A 20,792-nucleotide genomic window follows, 5' to 3' on the forward strand; every position below is an offset into this window, starting at 1 on the left:
TAACCCTAACCCTAACCCTTAACCCTTACCTAACCTTAACCCTTAACTAACCCTAACCTAACCCTTACCTAACCCTAACCTAACCCTAACCTTTAACTAACTCTAACCCTAACCTTTACCTAACCCTAACCCTTACCTAACCCTTACTTAACACTTACCTAACCTTAAACCTAACCCTTACCTAACCCTAACCCTAACCCTAACCCTAACCTTAACCCTAACCCTAACCTTAACCCTTAACCCTTACCTAACCCTTAACCCTTACCTAACCCTAACCCTAACCTTAACCCTAACCCTTACCTAACCCTAACCTTAACCCGAACCCTAACCTTAACCCTTAACCCTTACCTAACCCTAACCTTTACCCTTAACCTTTACCTAACCCTAACCTTACCCTAACCCTAACCTTTACCCTAACCCTTAATCCTTACCCAACCTAACCCTAACCTTTACCCTAACCCTAACCCTTACCTAACCCTAACCTTTACCCTAACCCTTAACCCTTACCTAACCCTAACCTTAACCCTAACCCTTACCCTTACCTAACCTTAACCCTTAACTAACCCTAATGCTAACCTTAACCCCTACCTGTACCCTAACCTTAACCATAACCCGTACCCTTACCTAACCTTAACCCTTACTTAACCCTAACCTTAACCCTTAACTAACCCTAATGCTAACCTTAACCCCTACCTGTACCCTAACCTTAACCCTTACCTAACCTTAACCCTAACCCTTACCTAAACCTAACCTTGACCCATACCTTAACAATTTTACATTTCAACTTCGATTGGATCCCAGGGATCCCGGATAACAAGTACCCTTCGACAGCATGAATGCATTCAGAGCTATAGGGATAGAGGTTTTACCTTTGACCTGATCAGGAAACATGTTCCTGGCCTTATAGTACATATAGTCCCTTAAAGACCTAACTAACTCCATATGTTTGAGTGAAAATAGAGGTGACAGACCTATTTCCTGCAACTGGTTTTAAGCCAAACGTAATCCAGTATCTCTCCCTTTACTACACTTGACAGCAGCAAGCTTGGCTGCCTAGCAACCGCATTCCGCAGTGTCTATTAGCTCTGTCGGTAATGAAGTAAAGGTAATGAAGTAAAGGGCGCTGCAGCAAAGTAGTGAAACGCCCCGGCGGCCATACTAATGGACTACTGCACTGAGAACAGCCTACATTGACTTAAATACCAACAACATACAATACCTAACATGTGATCTGAGCGCAGCCGGTGTCTCATGTTGGAGTTATTGAGCATACAAAAGCACAAAAGCGCTCAAAAATGGGGCGAGCGTAAAACATTTAACAGTTTAATGTCGGAAGATAAGAGAATATTGTAAAATGGTGCTTAATCTCTGCAGGAGAGGCTAGTACTGTAGCTTTGTGTAATATTGTAAGATTCTTGCCTTGTCCTTTGATGCACTGTAGCTTTGTGTAATATTGTAAGATTATTGCCTTGTCCTTTGATGCCTGTAGCATTTTCTCTTCTAAAGAGAGAACATTAGTGCTTTTGTGGCTGATGGAGCGTAGGCGCCGGGACAGGGAGGAGGAGAGGAAATGGAGAGAGGAAATAGAGGGAAATAGATGGGGAGGTGGGCACAAATGTCTGGATTAGCCATTAGAGTCAATGAAGTGCGCTCGCTGTGACCTCTTTCTGTTGGGAACGTGGGAGGTGGGGGAGATTTCACTAGGTGAGAACTGGTTCTGCTGCTGTTTGAGATTGCTCTGGGTCAGGGATATGTAACCTTTTGTAGGCCCGCAGACCATTAAAAATAAGTAAGGATTACATCTTTTTTTGGTGTGTTTTTTTAGGAACTGCAAACCTTTTCCTCCACCGTATGGGAAAATGTGTAGAATTGCATGAAATGAGTTAGAAAATTGCCAAATCTTCTCTCCTCCCCATGGCAAATTGTCACGTCTGCTCCTGCTCCTCCCCTACGGCATGCGACGTCGCCGGAATACTAGCCACCGGTCCTGGGACTAATCATTACGCACATCTTGCACTCATCACTATGATTCACACCTGGAACTCATAGGTCCCTTCTTTTTTTTCATTCCTCAGTTGGTATTTATCCTGTGTTCACGCTATCTAGCTTCTGTTACGCTGTCTTGTTTCATGTTTGTTGTTTCATTAAACGTTTCACCTGCACCTGCTTCTCGACTAACACATTGTATAGAACTGCAGCAACTTGCTTTGAAGCTTAACATAGTCTCTACATCCAATGGCAAAATGTGCAGGATTGCAGGAAATTTACGTTAAAACATTTTTTCTCTTTGCTTCACGAGGGGGGCTGCTAAATGTTTTGCTGGCAAGGTGGGGCCCTCATAACGACTTCTGTTTTTGTGTGGCCCCTCCCCCATCAACGTTGCCCACCCCTTCTCTAGGCTGTGTTTTTATAAGGCCAATTTATACATATTTCAACACAAACATAATGTCATGTGCATGCACATACAGACACACACAATCTATTCTACATTACCCTCAGTTACAGTTTCCTAACTTTATTGAACAACTTTGCCTGTCATATTCGATTGGAAGTAGGCCTAAATGGTAGTGTAACGAAGCGGTCATTTGCATCACTGGAGCCTGGCGTTGGAACAGAGAAAACCTCTAAGGCCTGATATGATTCAATTAAGGATACAGAGCAAACCAGAGATCCATTCCAAAGTCTGCTTTCCTTTTATCTGTGAGCTGAAAGAGCTCCACTAGCATATCCCTCTCTGCAGAGATGAAGATTTCAGGGTAATAAAACCCCAAATGAAATGAATAAGCCAGAGAAGGAGAGTGACTGTGCAAGAGAGTTGAGAGGGGGTGAGTTAATAGGCCATTGATTTTGAGGCGCACGACGTTGGTGAGATGACTAAGTACAGGCTTCCTGACCTCCATTAACAGAACGCAGACAGAAGCTTCCCACAACAAGCCCATCCGTTTCCTGAATATGGGGGAGTGTGCGTGCCTATTTGTGTGTGGGGGATGGGGATACAGGTAATGGCGAGCCAGATAGAATATGAGAGAAAGGAGGAGGCTAGAAGAGCGAGGATAATGGAGGAATTATGGGTATACACTGTCTGACATTGATCCCTCCTCCATCTCTGCAGAGATAGTGGCATCAGTTACTGTCAACAACACAACACTATCCTCCAACATCAAAATAGCTTCTCTTCTCTAATTCCACTTGTTACAGCTAGGGGATCATGGTTGAAATGTTTTAGTCATTTAGCAGACGCTCTTATCCAGAGTGCCTTGCACAAGGGCACAGCGGCTGTTTTATCACCTAGTCAGATTTGAACCAGAGACCTTTCGGCTACTGGCACAACACTCTTAACTACTACGCTACCTGCAGCTATGCTGCTGAAGCCGGCAAGAGACGAGGGCAGCGGTGATGTTCACCCACGAGGGCAGCGGTGGTGTTCTCCCGCGAGGGCAGCGGTGGTGTTCTCCCACGAGGGCAGCGGTGATGTTCTCCCACGAGGGTAGCGGTGGTGTTCTCCCACGAGGGCAGCGGTGATGTTCTCCCACGAGGGCAGCGGTGATGTTCTCCCACGAGGGCAGCGGTGGTGTTCTCCCACGAGGGCAGCGGTGGTGTTCTCCCACGAGGGCAGCGGTGATGTTCTCCCACGAGGGCAGCGGTGATGTTCTCCCACGAGGGCAGCGGTGGTGTTCTCCCACGAGGGCAGCGGTGGTGTTCTCCCACGAGGGCAGCGGTGGTGTTCTCCCACGAGGGCAGCGGTGGTGTTCTCCCACGAGGGCAGCGGTGGTGTTCTCCCACGAGGGCAGCGGTGATGTTCTCCCACGAGGGCAGCGGTGGTGTTCTCCCACGAGGGCAGCGGTGGTGTTCTCCCACGAGGGCAGCGGTGGTGTTCTCCCACGAGGGCAGCGGCGGTGTTCTCCCACGAGGGCAGCGGCGGTGTTCTCCCACGAGGGCAGCGGCGGTGTTCTCCCACGAGGGCAGCGGTGCTGTTCTCCCACGAGGGCAGCGGTGATGTTCCCCCACGAGGGCAGCGGTGCTGTTCTTCCACGAGGGCAGCGGTGATGTTCTCCCACGAGGGCAGCGGTGATGTTCCCCCGCGAGGGCAGCGGTGATGTTCCCCCGCGAGGGCAGCGGTGATGTTCCCCCGCGAGGGCAGCGGTGATGTTTCCCCGTGAGGGCAGCGGTGATGTTTCCCCGTGAGGGCAGCGGTGATGTTCTCCCACGAGGGCAGCGGTGGTGTTCTCCCGAGCACTGGACTTAAGTGTCTGCCAGTGCGTTAAATGGGTAACTAGAGTAGTTGGAGTGTGGCCGTGATTTAGCCGAAGTCAAGCAGTGGATTGGTGGAATGACCACTACTGTAGCACGTGTGATAAGAAGTTAGTACAGCTCTGTGTGATATGAAGTTAGTTCAGCTCTGTGTGAGAGGAAGTTAGTACAGCTCTGAGAGGTAGGACTCTCTGCAGAGTGGAACCTTCCCCTTTACTAGTGTTGTCTCGAAACCAGTTTGTTTTTTACTTTGATACCGATACCAGGTTTAGTATCACGATACACGATACCATCACGATACTCGATTCCATCACGATACTCGATACCATCACAATACTCGATTCATCACGATACTCAATTCCGTCACGATACTCGATACCATCACGAAACTCGATACCATCACGATGCCACAACAACAAAGAAGGGTTCTTAACCAAAGTCAGGGAATGACACTTGATCCAGACACATAACGTCAGCTTCTGCTCTTTTCAATCATTGGGAATCTTTTGAGTTCAATGTTATCACATTTAAAACATTTTATGTAAATATTTATGAATACAGCATGTATGCATTCATTAATCAATTATACAATCATGCAATCAATTTGACTTCGTTTTTTTCGAATCTAACTATAAAACAACATAATGGTTTGTTTTAGCGGATTTCATGGACTACTGATTAGACACGATCCTTTCCATTTAGGACTTATTTTATTGACAACTCCTAGGAGAGCATTACTTTATTGTACTCATCAACAACATTTGCATAGATTTTTTTAAAGTGTGTACTGTCTCTTTGAGAACGTAAGATCAGCAAGGCAGACTGTGTATGTGGAATCTAGTGGAGACCAAGAAATTAATACGTTTTTGGTGACGACGGAGACTAAGTGAATTTTTTGCTGACAATCAGCTTTGAAATAGCATATTTTGCGGTATGGTTTGCATATTATCACAAACAAAGTAGCCTACTATGAGTAGTGAATTGTTGTTGCGTCAGCTGGAAGCTAGCAAGGAAAGTTAGCCTACGAAGCTGGACGCTACCGGTATCGTCTTCCATTGTAACGTGTTCGAGCCAAGGACATAGTTTTGCAAACAGTAGAGAACAGGTTCAACATTCCTACATACCGTGTTGCATTATTGAAGTGTATTAACGTCTGTGCATCATGAGTGGGACGCTAACAATGCAGCCCAGACAGCCCTAGTAACGAATGAGTAAATGGAGCAGGAACAGAAATTCTAGTACCGAACCATTTTCTATTGTTATGTTTTTCTCTCGCTATACAGCGAAAAAAACATTCTATACTCTAGTCAGTATTGTAGTGTCAGCTCCTGTCCTCGTGCGTGGGACTACGCCTCCTCCAATCAATGGGAGCGTGGGTAGAAAGTGGGCCCGCTGCGTGACGCTTGAAGTGCTGATTGCCTGAGCGATCACGACTGATCACCACCGAGGAGACCGACAAGGCTGTCTCTTCACCCCTCTCTCCCCTCTCCTTCCTTTCATCATCCAACCATCCATCCATCTGGTGTGCCTCTAGCGGGGGCAGAAAGCGAGGAGTCAGTAGAGAGACAGCCCCGGTGCCATCGACCCACCAGTCAAAGGATGTGACAGAATTAGGAGATGGAGGAATTCATTGGGGAGCTGCAGCAGCCCTGGCAGCCCACAGCACCAAGATGTGTCAAAGGGAAGGACAGAATCAGGTTTCAAACATCCACCATCCATCCACAGACAGACAAATCCCTCAATGGAGGCTGAAGGGAGGAGAAACCTCGGTCGAGTTCAGGAAACGTTTTGAAATGTTTGGAAACGAGGAGATTGTTTTCCGATGCTAAATGTTTTGCTAGAGTGAGCCCCTACAATTTTTACATTTCCTCAATTGGAATGATTCAAAATATGAAGTAAAATGACCATTTTCTATTCAAGGTTCTTGAATGATATTCTCTGGCCCCAGTTGATTTGTGGAGGTTGATATTGTTTTTTTAGTCTGTTTATGTGGCGGCAGGTAGCTTAGTGGTTAGAGCGTTGGCCTAGTAACTGGAAGGTTGCAAGATTGAATCCCCGAGCTGACAAGGTACCAATCTGTTGTTCTGCCCCTGAACAAGGCAGTTAACCTACTGTTCCTAGGCCGTCATTGAAAATAAGAATTTGTTCTTAAATGACTTGCCTAGTCAAATAAAAAAATATGACAGTGGTATCACCAGATGTGTGACAGTAAGTTCACCCAACAGCTTCACATAGCAGTGTCACCTAGCTACCTCTTAATTATCTTCTTCCCATTTTCCCAGCCAATTAATATACTTTATGGATTGCTTTCTCTCTCTCTCTCTCTCTCTCTCTCTCTCTCTCTCTCTCTCTCTCTCTCTCTCTCTCTCTCTCTCTCTCTCTCTCTCTCTCTCTCTCTCTCTCTCTCTCTCTCTCTCTCTCTCTCTCTCTCTCTCTCTCTCTCTCCTCTCTCTCTCTCTCTCTCTCTCTCTCTCTCTCTCTCTCTCTCTCTCTCTCTCTCTCTCTCTCTCTCTCTCTCTCTCTCTCTCTCTCTCTCTCTCTCTCTCTCTCTCTCTCTCTCTCTCTCTCTCTCTCTCTCTCTCTCTCTCTCTCTCTCTCTCTCTCTCTCTCTCTCTCTCTCTCTCTCTCTCTCTCTCTCTCTCTCTCTTCTTCCTTCTCTTGTCCTTCAGAGAAAAGTGGAAACATCAAGAGCATGTTCCTTCCTCACCTTTCTACCTCTCTCTCTCTCTCTCCCTTCCTCACCTTTCTTTCTCTCTCTCTCTCCCTCCCTCTCGCTCTCTTCCTTCCTCACCATTCTCCCTCTCTCTCTTCCTAATCTTTCTCCCTCTCTCTCTCTTTCTCTCTCTCTCTTTCTTCCTTCCTCACCTTTCTCCCTCTCGATCTCTTCATTCCTCACCTTTCTCCCTCTCGCTCTCATTTACTTCCTCACCTTTCTCCCTCGTTCTCTCTTCATTCCTCACCTTTCTCCCTTTCTCTCTCTTCCTTCCTCACTTTTCTCTCTCTCTGTCTCTTTGTCTTTTAAATGAAGGGCAGCCTTTAGCAGTGGAGAGAGTTAACCTACTGTGTGTTCTTACTGACCTACTACTGTACATGATGTATCTATACACCTATCCAGGTCCCAAAGTCATCATACCTAGAACTTTGAGGTATTGTACACAATGGTGTAATCACCATGAAGGAATGATTTCATTTACACCCCATTTATCAGTCGTGTTATCGGTCGTGTTATCGGTCGTGTTATCGGTCGTGACATCGGCCGTGATATCAGTCGTGTTATCAGTCGTGATATCCGTCGTGTTATCAGTCGTGATATCAGTCGTAGTCCAAGGTTTCCTTCTCTTTCCTTTTTCCTCTGTAGGTCTCTTCCATACTGCCTCCTAGAGGTCAACCGATTAATCGGAATGGCCGATTAATTAGGGCCAGTTTCAAGTTTTCATAACAATCGGTAATCGGCATTTTTGGACACCGATCATGGCCAATTACATTGCACTCCACGAGGAGACTGCGTGGCAGGCTGACAACCTGTTATGCGAGTGCAGCAAGGAGCCAAGGTAAGGTGCTAGCTAGCATTAAACGTATCTTATAAAAAACAATCAATTTTACCATAATCACTAGTTAACTACACATGGTTGATGATATTACTAGTTTATCTAGCTTGTCCTGCGTTGCATATAATCAATGTGGTACCTGTTAATTTATCATTGAATCACAGCCTACTTCGCCAAACGGGTGATTTAAATCGCGAAAGAAGCACTGTCGTTGCACCAATGTGTACCTAACCATAAACATCAACGCCTTTCTTAAAATCAATACACAAGTATATATTTTTAAACCTGCATATTTAGTTAATATTGCCTGCTAACATGAATTTCTTTTAACTAGGGAAATTGTGTCACTTATCTTGCGTTCTGTGCAACAGAGTCAGGCTATATGCAGCAGTTTGGGCCGCCTTGCTCGTTGCGAACTGTGTGAAGACTATTTCTTCCTAACAAAGACAGCCAACTATCTCCTCCCTCCTCCCCTCTCTCCTCCCCTCTATCCTCCCTCCTCCTTTCTCCTCCCTCTTCCCCTCTCTCCTCCCTCCTCCCTTCTCTCCTCCCTTTTCTACTATCTCCTCTCTCCTCTACTATCTCCTCTCTCCTCCCCTATCTCCTGCCCTCTCTCATTCCTCCTCCACTCTCTCCTCCTCTCTCTCCTCCCTCCTCCCCGACCTCCTTCTCACCTATCTCTTCCCCCCCTCTCTCCTCCCTCCTCCCCTCTCTCCTCCCTCCTCATTCTTGGAGTCTGTGAGGTGTTGTCAGGGACTTGCTGAGCAGGCTGCTGTTACACTCACACACTGATGACATGCCTGGGCTGGATGGGTGGACAAAAGACCATCCAGCCACAAAAATATACATGTAGTCACACACATAAATACAGTCTCTCATAGTCATGTTATCTCTTCCTATTGGACAAACAACACAGTGCATACATAGCAAAGAGCCACATCAGAGTGGTGGGTGGTTGCGTGCAAGCACAGAGGACTTTAACATGGCATTTAGACAAGTTATTCTTATTCCAAGGACACAACGACTCTCTTCCTGGGGGCACATCTCTCCACGCTCCTCTGGCCAGCTCCAGGGTTCACCAAATCTATTCTTGCCCCCCCAGACATTTCACATTTTTGTTTTAACCCTAAACTGGTACACCAGATCCAATCAGTCACCAGCTTGGTGATCGGTTGACTAATTGAATCAGGTGTGCCAGGTTAGGGATAAAACGAAAATGTGAAACGTCGGGCGGCCGGAGGAGAGGGTTGGAAAAATCCTGAGCTGAACCTTCTTCCACCAACCAAGACACAGCGCTAACATTCAGCCTCCAAGATAATCGCCGTGCTTACATTGCCATTACAGATAATTGTACTGTTGTTGAATTGTTGTTACGCAGATGGTGTGTGTGGAGCATGTCCTGCACACACCGGTTAACAATTTCACACACACACACACACACACACACACACACACACACACACACACACACACACACACACACACACACACACACACACACACACACACACACACACACACACACACACACACACACACACCTATAGACACACACCGTCTCTATTTCTACGCTTAAGGCTCTCATTCAAGCTGGATTACTACGGTAATCATCAAATGAAGATCTGATGGGCTCTGGGTTCCTTGGAGCCTCCTGCCTCGGCTGTCTAGGCCCACTGATAGAGCCACTATAACAGCCAAGCTAATAATTATTCTTAAACGGGAACGGTAATTAGAAATAGCAACTTCATTAGTGACTGACAGAAACAGGTGACAAGACTAGGGAATACTCCTATCGCCACCGATCCTAGACACTCATTATCCACACCCTCTTTGTTCCTCATTATCCATTCTACACACACATACATACACCTCTTTTTCACGTTTCCTCTTTGTGTTAGCGTTGTGTGTTTTGAGAGTGCTTTTTAAATAGCATTGTGTTAGCTTTGTAATCTGAAGGAGGTGAGGTAGTAAGTAATGTGTTCCGAGTGGCTAGATCTTGAAATGGTCAGAGTGTTCTTGTGTTGTTGTTGTTGTTGTCTGATCTATTTATCAGCCTGGAGGAGATGTGTTGTTGTTGTTGTTTTGATCTGTTTTTCAGCCAGTAGAAGATGTGTTGTTGTTGTATTGATCTGTTTATCAGCCTGGAGGAGATGTGTTGTTGTTGTTGTTGTTTTGATCTGTTTATCAGCCTGGAGGAGATGTGTTGTTAATGTTGTTGTTTTGATCTGTTTATCAGCCAGGAGGAGATGTGTTGTTGTTGTTTTGATCTGTTTATCAGCCAGGAGAAGATGTGTTGTTGTTGTTGTTGTTGTTGTTTTGATCTGTTTATCAGCCTGGAGGAGATGTGTTGTTAATGTTGTTGTTTTGATCTGTTTATCAGCCAGGAGGAGATGTGTTGTTGTTGTTTTGATCTGTTTATCAGCCTGGAGGAGATGTGTTGTTGTTGTTGTTTTGATCTATTTATCAGCCTGGAGGAGATGTGTTGTTGTTGTTGTTTTGATCTGTTTATCAGCCAGGAGAAGATGTGTTGTTGTTGTTTTGATCTATTTATCAGCCTGGAGGAGATGTGTTGTTGCTGTTGTTGTTTTGATCTGTTTATCAGCCAGGAGGAGATGTGTTGTTGTTGTTTTGATCTATTTATCAGCCTGGAGGAGATGTGTTGTTGTTGTTTTGATCTATTTATCAGCCTGGAGGAAATTGGTTGTTGTTGTTGTTTTGATCTGTTTATCAGCCTGGAGGAGATGTGTTGTTGTTGTTTTGATCTGTTTATCAGCCTGGAGGAGATGTGTTGTTGTTGTTTTGATCTGTTTATCAGCCTGGAGGAAATTGGTTGTTGTTGTTGTTTTGATCTGTTTATCAGCCTGGAGGAGATGTGTTGTTGTTGTTGTTTTGATCGGTTTATCAGCCTGGAGGAGATGTGTTGTTGTTGTTTTGATCTATTTATCAGCCTGGAGGAGATGTGTTGTTGTTGTTGTTTTGATCTATTTATCAGCCTGGAGGAGATGTGTTGTTGTTGTTTTGATCTATTTATCAGCCTGGAGGAGATGTGTTGTTGTTGTTGTTTTGATCTGTTTATCAGCCTGGAGGAGATGTGTTGTTGTTGTTGTTTTGATCTGTTTATCAGCCTAGAGGAGATGTGTTGTTGTTGTTGTTTTGATCTGTTTATCAGCCTGGAGGAGATGTGTGTTTTTTTTAATCTGTTTATCAGCCTGGAGGAGATGTGTTGTTGCTGTTGTTGTTTTGATCTGTTTTTCAGCCAGGAGGAGATGTGTTGTTGTTGTTTTGATCTATTTATCAGCCTGGAGGAGATGTGTTGTTGTTGTTTTGATCTGTTTATCAGCCTGGAGGAAATGTGTTGTTGTTGTTTTGATCTGTTTATCAGCCTGGAGGAAATTGGTTGTTGTTGTTGTTTTGATCTGTTTATCAGCCTGGAGGAGATGTGTTGTTGTTGTTGTTTTGATCTGTTTATCAGCCTGGAGGAGATGTGTTGTTGTTGTTGTTTTGATCTGTTTATCAGCCTGGAGGAGATGTGTTGTTGTTGTTGTTGTTTTGATCTGTTTATCAGCCAGGAGAAGATGTGTTGTTGTTGTTGTTGTTTTGATCTGTTTATCAGCCTGGAGGAGATGTGTTGTTGTTGTTTTGATCCGTTCCTGGACCCTATACACCAGGGGTAGACAACCCTGTTCCTGGACCCTATACACCAGGGGTAGACAACCCTGTTCCTGGACCCTATACACCAGGGGTAGACAACCCTGTTCCTGGACCCTATACACCAGGGGTAGACAACCCTGTTCCTGGACCCTATACACCAGGGGTAGACAACCCTGTTCCTGGACCCTATACACCAGGGGTAGACAACCCTGTTCCTGGACCCTATACACCAGGGGTAGACAACCCTGTTCCTGGACCCTATACACCAGGGGTAGACAACCCTGTTCCTGGACCCTATACACCAGGGGTAGACAACCCTGTTCCTGGACCCTATACACCAGGGGTAGACAACCCTGTTCCTGGACCCTATACACCAGGGGTAGACAACCCTGTTCCTGGACCCTATACACCAGGGGTAGACAACCCTGTTCCTGGACCCTATACACCAGGGGTAGACAACCCTGTTCCTGGACCCTATACACCAGGGGTAGACAACCCTGTTCCTGGACCCTATACACCAGGGGTAGACAACCCTGTTCCTGGACCCTATACACCAGGGGTAGACCCAGGGTAGACAACCTGTTCCTGGACCCTATACACCAGGGGTAGACAACCCTGTTCCTGGACCCTATACACCAGGGGTAGACAACCCTGTTCCTGGACCCTATACACCAGGTTTAGACAACCCTGTTCCTGGACCCTATACACCAGGGGTAGACAACCCTGTTCCTGGACCCTATACACCAGGGGTAGACAACCCTGTTCCTGGACCCTATACACCAGGGGTAGACAACCCTGTTCCTGGAGGCTGCAGGTACTGCAGGCATGTTGCTCCCTCTATACACCACACTGAGCTTCTTAGATCATTGAACAGTTCAGTGTCTTTCTAAATTCAACACACCTGGTCTTCCAGGTCGGTTAAATCAAAAAGAGGACGTGCCTTTGGCCCTGCAGGACCAGGGTGGCAAGTTCTCTACTGTACTTGTCTTGAGAATAAGCCATCCATCATTATCATACACTCTGCAATAACACAAGGTCACATGATTATGTACCTTTATGCAGCTGGCTTCTTTGTGTTTTATTCTCAGTATTGCGGTCAATTCCAAACCAACCCCTAACCCCTAGTTACTGCCCCCTACCCCCTAGCCCCTACCCCCTAGGCACTCATGTAGATCAGAAGGCAAGGTAAAATCATTACCATGCAACTTTAACCTATCAGATCATTTTGGATGTTCAATAGTGCCTCGGGGGTAGGGGTTGATTTGGAATGAATTGGGTTCTGATATTCCCGTCCTACTACTGCCTTCAGGCCCTTTTGTTATTGATCTGAGACTTGACCTTTGACCTGGGTTAGAGATTCACCTTTTAATGATGACTGATGTCATGTGTAGATCTGTAGGGTCCACTACTACAACCTATGGGATAACACGGTTGGTATGTGGAACCAGTAATATTACATTTGATTTGATCGTCCAATCATATGTTCTTTCAATGTCCAATCATATTTATATAATTTATAGGGCCTGTTTTTTCATGATATTTGACATATCTATCAAAGAAAACAAATCCAATGGACTAATCACTGCTAATAGGCATTGCTTCAAATCTTCTCCTTTGGCATTGAGCGCACATTGGCTTAAAATGAACACAGGGGAGTGAAAATAGATAAAGAATGAAAGAAATGAAGAAGCAAACGGAGAAGAGAGAGCGGTAGAGAGGAGAGGAGAGGAGAGGAGAGGAGAGGAGAGGAGAGGAGAGGAGAGGAGAGGAGAGGAGAGGAGAGGAGAGGAGAGGAGAGGAGAGGAGAGGAGAGGAGAGGAGAGGAGAGGAGAGGAGAGGAGAGGAGAGGAGAGGAGAGGAGAGGAGAGGAGAGAGCGGTAGAGAGGAGTGGAGAGGACTCATTAGGCCGTGTGTTAATCTGTGAGTGTGGAGTGGAGTGGATGGGCTTTTGTAGCTTTTAATTACCTATCAATGTGCTCTCCTGATCAGGGCCTTTACAGCTGGGAGGAGAGGAGAGGAGTGAAAGAAAGAGGGGGGGGACACCACACAAGAGTAGAGTGAACAAGTAGGACTCATAAATAAACCATTGTGGCTGAAGGATACGGAGGAGAATACGTTTAAATGCACTCTGCCACACTAAAGGTCACAGATTGTGCAGACTCTGCATTTAGACTCTGAGTTTAGACACAGTGAAATAGCACTGTGGTCCTGGGGCAATTCTCTCTCCATCCTCTCCCTCTTCCTGCGTGTCCCACCATGGAACGATCTAATTGTGCAAAGATTTTCTCGGCTGGTGACCTTTGTGGCACGTCCATGTTGGATCCTACCACCAGAGGGGTCACTGAGGGGAAGGGGTGAGAGAGGAGGACAGGCATGACAGTGACTTATGACCAGCCCCGAGTCTCCATGCAATGCATCAGCTGCTAAACAGTCCATGGGCATCGTTTAAGATTATACTGTGATCTGAGTTGATACACACACTCAAACACACATACTGTACACACACACACACACACGCGCAAGCACTCACACACACAAAGGCTGGAGCAGATTTAGGTCTGTGGCGTGAATCGTCAAGTGCATGTATGACATGTATCCAGTCATTATCAGTTAGTTTCAGGAGGTTTAGGGAAGTTTCTTGTATCCAAAAGGCACCTGGACTATGGGCTAAGACACCTGGACAATGGGCTAAGAGACCTGGACAATGGTCTAAGACACCTGGACTATGGGCTAAGACACCTGGACAATGGGCTAAGACACCTGGACTATGGGCTAAGACACCTGGACTATGGGCTAAGACACCTGGACTATGGGCTAAGACACCTGGACTATGGGCTAAGACACCTGGACTATGGGCTAAGACACCTGGACTATGGGCTAAGACACCTGGACAATGGGCTAAGACACCTGGACAATGGGCTAAGACACCTGGACTATGGGCTAAGACACCTGGACAATTGGCTAAGACACCTGGACTAAGGGATAGACACACGTCATTGCTTGGCTACTCCAAGATGTCGGTGGTAGCCAGGCGACTGTCGCATCCATCCTGATTAGAATTCACATTGATATTCTCCCGGATCAATCCTGCATAATAATGCTCTGACATTTGGACAAGGGCCTGCCCGTGGCTGTGTCCGTGTGTGGGTGTGTGTGGGTGTGCACGCACTCATGAGCAAGTATGAGACGAGCATTAGCGCTTGGCGGTGGTGATGCTTTATGAGCAGAGTGTGTCAGTGATCAATCAGAAAGGAAGTTAGCCCTTGAGAACCATTGATCCATCCTCCAGCCTGCAGAATGTGCATCTATCCCCCTCATACTGTACATCAACAGCCCGACGCTTTATCAAGACAGATGGATGAAAGGCTGCGTTACAGACACTAAATATTTCCAGGATACTTGGCTCGTGATTTATGCCGGCAGCAGTCCTTTTAAACAACTTTTCAACATGAATGTGAGACCGTGATGCAACATGTGGGCATATAAAACAGCTGGAAATAAGAATATCTTTGAATGTCTGAGGATGTTGAACCCATCAGTTTAGACCACTGATCCAATGGTGTAGGGCTTTCTGAGTGTAAATAGAGGAGTGTATCTCTTTCTGGTTGTCTCTCTCCATCCCTTTCTCTCTCTCCCTCTACCTCCTCCTCTCTCTCTATCCCTTTCTCTCTCTCTCCCTCTACCTCCTCCTCTCTCTCTCCATCCCTTTCTCTCTCTCCCTCTACCTCCTCCTATCGCTCTCTATCCCTTTCTCTCTCTCCCTCTACCTCCTCCTATCGCTCTCTATCCCTTTCTCTCTCTCCCTCTACCTCCTCCTCTCTCTCTCCATCCCTTTCTCTCTCTCCCTCTATCTCCTCCTCTCTCTCTCTATCCCTTTCTCTCTCTCTCCCTCTACCTCCTCCTCTCTCTCTCTCTATCCCTTTCTCTCTCTCTCCCTCTACTTCCTCCTCTCTCTCTCTATCCCTTTCTCTCTCTCTCTCCCTCTACTTCCTCCTCTCTCTCTCTATCCCTTTCTCTCCCTCTACCTCCTCCTCTCTCTCTCTCCCTCTACCTCCTCCTCTCTCTCTCTCCCTCTACTTCCTCCTCTCTCTCTCTATCCCTTTCTCTCCCTCTACCTCTCCCTCTACCTCCTCCTATCGCTCTCTATCCCTTTCTCTCTCTCTCTCTCTCTCTCTCTCTCTCTCCTCTCTCTCTCTCTCTCTCTCTCTCTCTCTCTCTCTCTCTCTCTCTCTCTCTCTCTCTCTCTCTCTCTCTCTCTCTCTCTCTCTCTCCTCTCTCTCTCTCTCTCTCTCTCTCTCTCTCTCTCTCTCTCTCTCTCTCTCTCTCTCCTCTCTCTCTCTCTCTCTCTCTCTCTCTCTCTCTCTCTCTCTCTCTCTCTCTCTCTCTCTCTCTCTCTCTCTCTCTCTCTCTCTCTCTCTCTCTCTCTCTCTCTCTCTCTCTCTCTCTCTCTCTCTCTCTCTCTCTCTCTCTCTCTCTCTCTCTCTCTCTCTCTCTCTCTCTCTCTCTCTCTCTCTCTTCTCTCTCTCTCTCTCTCTCTCTCTCTCTCTCTCTCTCTCTCTCTCTCTCTCTCTCTCTCTCTCTCTCTCTCTCTCTCTCTCTCTCTCTCTCTCTCTCTCTCTCTCTCTCTCTCTCTCTCTCTCTCTCTCTCTCTCTCTCTCTCTCTCTCTCTCTCTCTCTCTCTCTCTCTCTCTCTCTCTCTCTCTCTCTCTCTCTCTCTCTCTCTCTCTCTCTCTCTCTCTCTCTCTCTCTCTCTCTCTCTCTCTCTCTCTCTCTCTCTCTCTACATCCCCCTCTCCCTCTCTCTCTCTCTATCCCTTTCTCTCTCTCCCCCTCTACCTCCCCCTCTCCCTCTCTCTCTCTCCATCCCTTTCTCTCTCTCCCCCTCTACCTCCCCCTCTCCCTCTCTCTCTCGCTATCCCCTTCTCTCTCTCCCCCTCTACCTCCCCCTCTCCCTCTCTCTCTCTATCCCTTTCTCTCTCTCCCCCTCTACCTCTCCCTCTCTCTCTCCATCCCTTTCTCTCTCTCCCCCTCTACCTCCCCCTCTCCCTCTCTATCTCTCTCCATCCCTTTCTCTCTCTCCCCCTCTACCTCCCCCTATCCCTATCTCCCTATCTCCATCCCTTTCTCTCTCTCCCCCTCTCTCTCTCTCTCTCTCTCTCTCTATCCCTTTCTCTCTCTCCCCCTCTACCTCCCCCTCTCCCTCTCTCTCTCTCTCCATCCCTTTCTCTCTCTCCCCCTCTACCTCCCCCTCTCCCTCTCTCTCTCCATCCCGTTCTCTCTCTATCCCTTTCTCTCTCTCCCCCCCTACCTCCCCCTCTCCCTCTCTCTCCATCCCTTTCTCTCTCTCTATCCCTTTCGCTCTCTCCCCCTCTACCTCCCCCTCTATCTCTCTCTATCCCCTTCTCTCTCTCCTCCTCTCCCTCTCTCTCTCTCTATCCCTTTCTCTCTCTCCCTCTCTCTCAATCTCTCCAATTCTCTCTAACTCTTTCTCTCTCTCCTTCTCTCCCTCTCTCTCCAATTCTCTCTCTCTCTCCGTCTATCCATCCATCCCTCCCTATCACTCTCTCTCCCCCTCTCCCCTTTCCTCTCCCCCTCATCTCACTCTACCTCTCCTCCTTCTCCCTCTCCCAGTCCAGTTCCACAGGATATGGCATCTTTGTGTAGTAGTGATGGTTTGTTAATTAACATGTAATCCCCTGACAGTCGGCCATGACAGCTTTTATTCTCTCCCTCTGTGGAAAGAAGGCAGCTAGCAGCGGCACATTAAAAGTTAGGGATAGCCTGTCATCTCTTGTCAACACCATATAATGGCAGAGATAGAGAGAGGGAGGGAGGGAGGGAGAGAGAGATAGATAGAGAGAGGGAGGGAGGGAGGGAGAGAGAGGGGGGATTGTGTACATGTGTGTGTGTCTGTGTGTATGTGTGTGTGTGTGTTTGTGTCTGTATAAATGTATGGGTGTGCAAGAGAGAGAGAGAATGACAGAAAGAAAATAAGAGAGAGATGGAGAGAGAAAGATGAAGATTTTGTGTTTGCATCAGCCAGCCTAATGTAATTTGTCCCAGCCCCGAGTTGTCAGGGTGCTGTCCACACGGCTGTGGTGCTGAAACTCAGAGACCAGAGAATGCTGCTGTGCTATCCCCCATTGGGGAGGCCGTAGTGTTGTTTACTCCTGTCCGGCCCTGTTTTTTCCGCTTCGGGTGAGAACCACACAGCACGGGAACTGTCCATCACAGCCTGGTGCTGAAACCTGGAATGCCACTCTAGAGGAGAAGGTAGGTAGAGGCAGGAGCTTTCCCTCCACAACACGGCAATACAGGCTTTAGGTTTCAGCTCTGAGAGGGAGCTGTGGGTTTCCCTCCATAACAGGACAATACAGGCTTTAGGTTTCAGCTCTGAGAGGAAGCTGTGGGTTTCCCTCCATAACAGGACAATACAGGCTTTAGGTTTCAGCTCTGAGAGGGAGCTGTGGGTTTCCCTCCATAACAGGACAATACAGGCTTTAGGTTTCAGCTCTGAGAGGGAGCTGTGGGTTTCCCTCCATAACAGGACAATACAGGCTTTAGGTTTCAGCTCTGAGAGGGAGCTGTGGGTTTCCCTCCATAACAGGACAATACAGGCTTTAGGTTTCAGCTCTGAGAGGGAGCTGTGCGTTTCCCTCCACAACCTTAGAATAAAACACTGTTGGCTGTTAACAAGTAGTGCACTGTGTAGGGAATAGGGTGCCCTTTAGCACTCTAGACTGGCTGCTTAGTTCATGGTCTTGGGTTGGATGCTGATTTGCAGTGATGCATCATCTATCTTTAAAACCCTTTATATGAGGGAGTCTACAGACACCCTATTAAATCCTATCACCGTATGATGTTACCTCACTAACTTATAAAATGGAAATGAGAACATGAAGTGCTCTGGCAAATCAACCCAACCCCCCCCCCCCCCCCCCCCCCCCCCCCACTCGCCCACAACCTCACACTCCCCAGTCTCCACACACCTCCCCATGGTCCCTTATCCCCCCCCTCACCTGACTGACTTTCAATCACAGAGCTAATTTGCTGGGAGAGAAGCCCCACACTGGCTGGAAATGAAACCGGTTCCCTGTGTGTCTCCCCCATCCTCCCTCCTCTCACCGGGCAGCCCTTCAAAGACGTAACAGAACAACATGGCTGACCCGTTCACGTCCCGCTTCATTACTTTCTCTCACTATTTCTCTCACTATTACAGTAGCTGGACCTAGTGCTGTTGGGAAGCCAACATTGCTTTACAGCTTGTAGTTTTGCATGTACAATACTGTAGGCAGTCTGAGGTGGTGAAGGATTCCGCTGCTCCGTAATACAGGGGCCCTATGAAGACCACAGCAGCACCTCTCTGAGTCTAGGCTGTGCCCCACTGACAGGCCAGAAAATGGAGTATGCAGGATTTTGCTGGTGTGTGTGGGTGGGTGTGTGTTTCATTCTAATGCCGAAGCCACTGGGGGCTGGCTGTGGCCCTCAGGTCGAAGGCATTATGCAGAAGAGCCCTTAGGGACAGTGATAGGGATCTTACTTAGAAATATGGCTTCCCCCTCTCTCTCCTTCCCCCTTTCTCTCCCTCCATGTTTCACTCCTTCCCCCTCTCTCTCCTTCCCCCTTTCTCTCCCTCCATGTTTCACTCCTTCCCCCTCTCTCTCCTTCCCCCTTTCTCTCCCTCCATGTTTCACTCCTTTCCCCTTTCTCTCCTTCCCCCTCCCTCTTCTTCCCCCTCTCTCTCATTCCCTCGCTCTCTCATTCCACCTCAACGGTGATGATGTCACTGCAGCAGCAGCTCTTGTCTGCTCTCTCTCCATACTGAACGAGACTCTCCCCTCCTGTACCACCCTCCCTCCCTCCCTCCCGCCCCCTCCACCCCCTCTTTACGCCAGGGTGGTACTAATCAGGGCAGAGGGAGCCAGACAGTTTGTTTGGAATCGGATAAGAGGGAGCAGAGAAGAAGAGGGAGGAAGGGAGGGAGGAGTAGAGGGGAGACACATTCTGGAAACATCAGCAAATTGAATTTAGGAGGGAGAGAATAGCAGATATCTGATAGCACAGACACTTGATTCCATTAATGCGGGCAGAGGAGGAGGGCAGCAGTGTGTGTGTAGCAATTTTAATTAGGAAGGTGTAACATGGAACACTTCCCCCTCTTCCCTCTGCGGAGAAGATGGGCGGATGAAATCTGGCAGTGCTCTCCCTCTCCCTCTCCCTCTCCCTCCCTCCCTCCCTCCCTCCCTCCCTCCCTCCCTCCCTCCCTCTACCGGCAGAGGCCAGAACACTCGTTTTGCTTGTTGTTGAGATTCTAAGATACCAACTAATAAACAACGTAATAACAGGGTGACCGGACGGGTTACCGTGTAGATTCTGAGATACCAACTAATAAACAACGTAATAACAGGGTGACCGGACGGGTTACCATGTAGATTCTGAGATACCAACTAATAAACAACGTAATAACAGGGTGACCGGACGTGTTACCGTGTAGATTCTGAGATACCAACTAATAAACAACGTAATAACAGGGTGACCGGACGGGTTACCATGTAGATTCTGAGATACCAACTAATAAACAACGTAATAACAGGGTGACCGGACGTGTTACCGTGTAGATTCTGAGATACCAACTAATAAACAACGTAATAACAGGGTGACCGGACGGGTTACCATGTAGATTCTGAGATACCAACTAATAAACAACGTAATAACAGGGTGACCGGACGTGTTACCGTGTAGATTCTGAGATACCAACTAATAAACAACGTAATAACAGGGTGACCGGACGGGTTACCATGTAGATTCTGAGATACCAACTAATAAACGTATAACAGTCAGAATAAACTGGAGAACTGCCTCTTTTTGCATCGCCTCTTTCCATCAGCACTTCATTTAGTCCAATCAGAGAAGAGGTATGGCGTGCATTTTTATTATAAGTGAACCTCACAAAAAAACGATAAAGAATAAACGAAACGTGAAGCTATGAAGTGCTTACAGGCAACTACACATAAACAAGATCCCACAAAACACAGTGGGGAAATGGCTGCCTAAATATGATCCCCAATCAGAGACAACGATAAACAGCTGCCTCTGATTGGGAACCATACCAGGCCAACATAGAAATAAAACACCTAGATAAGAACACCCCCCCCTCCCCCCAGTCACACCCCAACCTAACCAAAATAGAGAATAAAAAGGCTCTCTATGGTCAGGGTGTGACAAAAGTAAAAATGCTCACTAACAGGGATGTAAACAAATTTGTGCACAAAATTTGAGAGACGTTTTTTTTGAGTATGGAACATATCTGGGATATTTTATTTCAGCTTATGAAACATGTGAC

The sequence above is a fragment of the Salvelinus namaycush genome, chromosome 6 (genome assembly GCF_016432855.1).
Source record: "Salvelinus namaycush isolate Seneca chromosome 6, SaNama_1.0, whole genome shotgun sequence".
In the NCBI taxonomy this organism is placed as follows: Eukaryota; Metazoa; Chordata; class Actinopteri; order Salmoniformes; family Salmonidae; genus Salvelinus; species Salvelinus namaycush.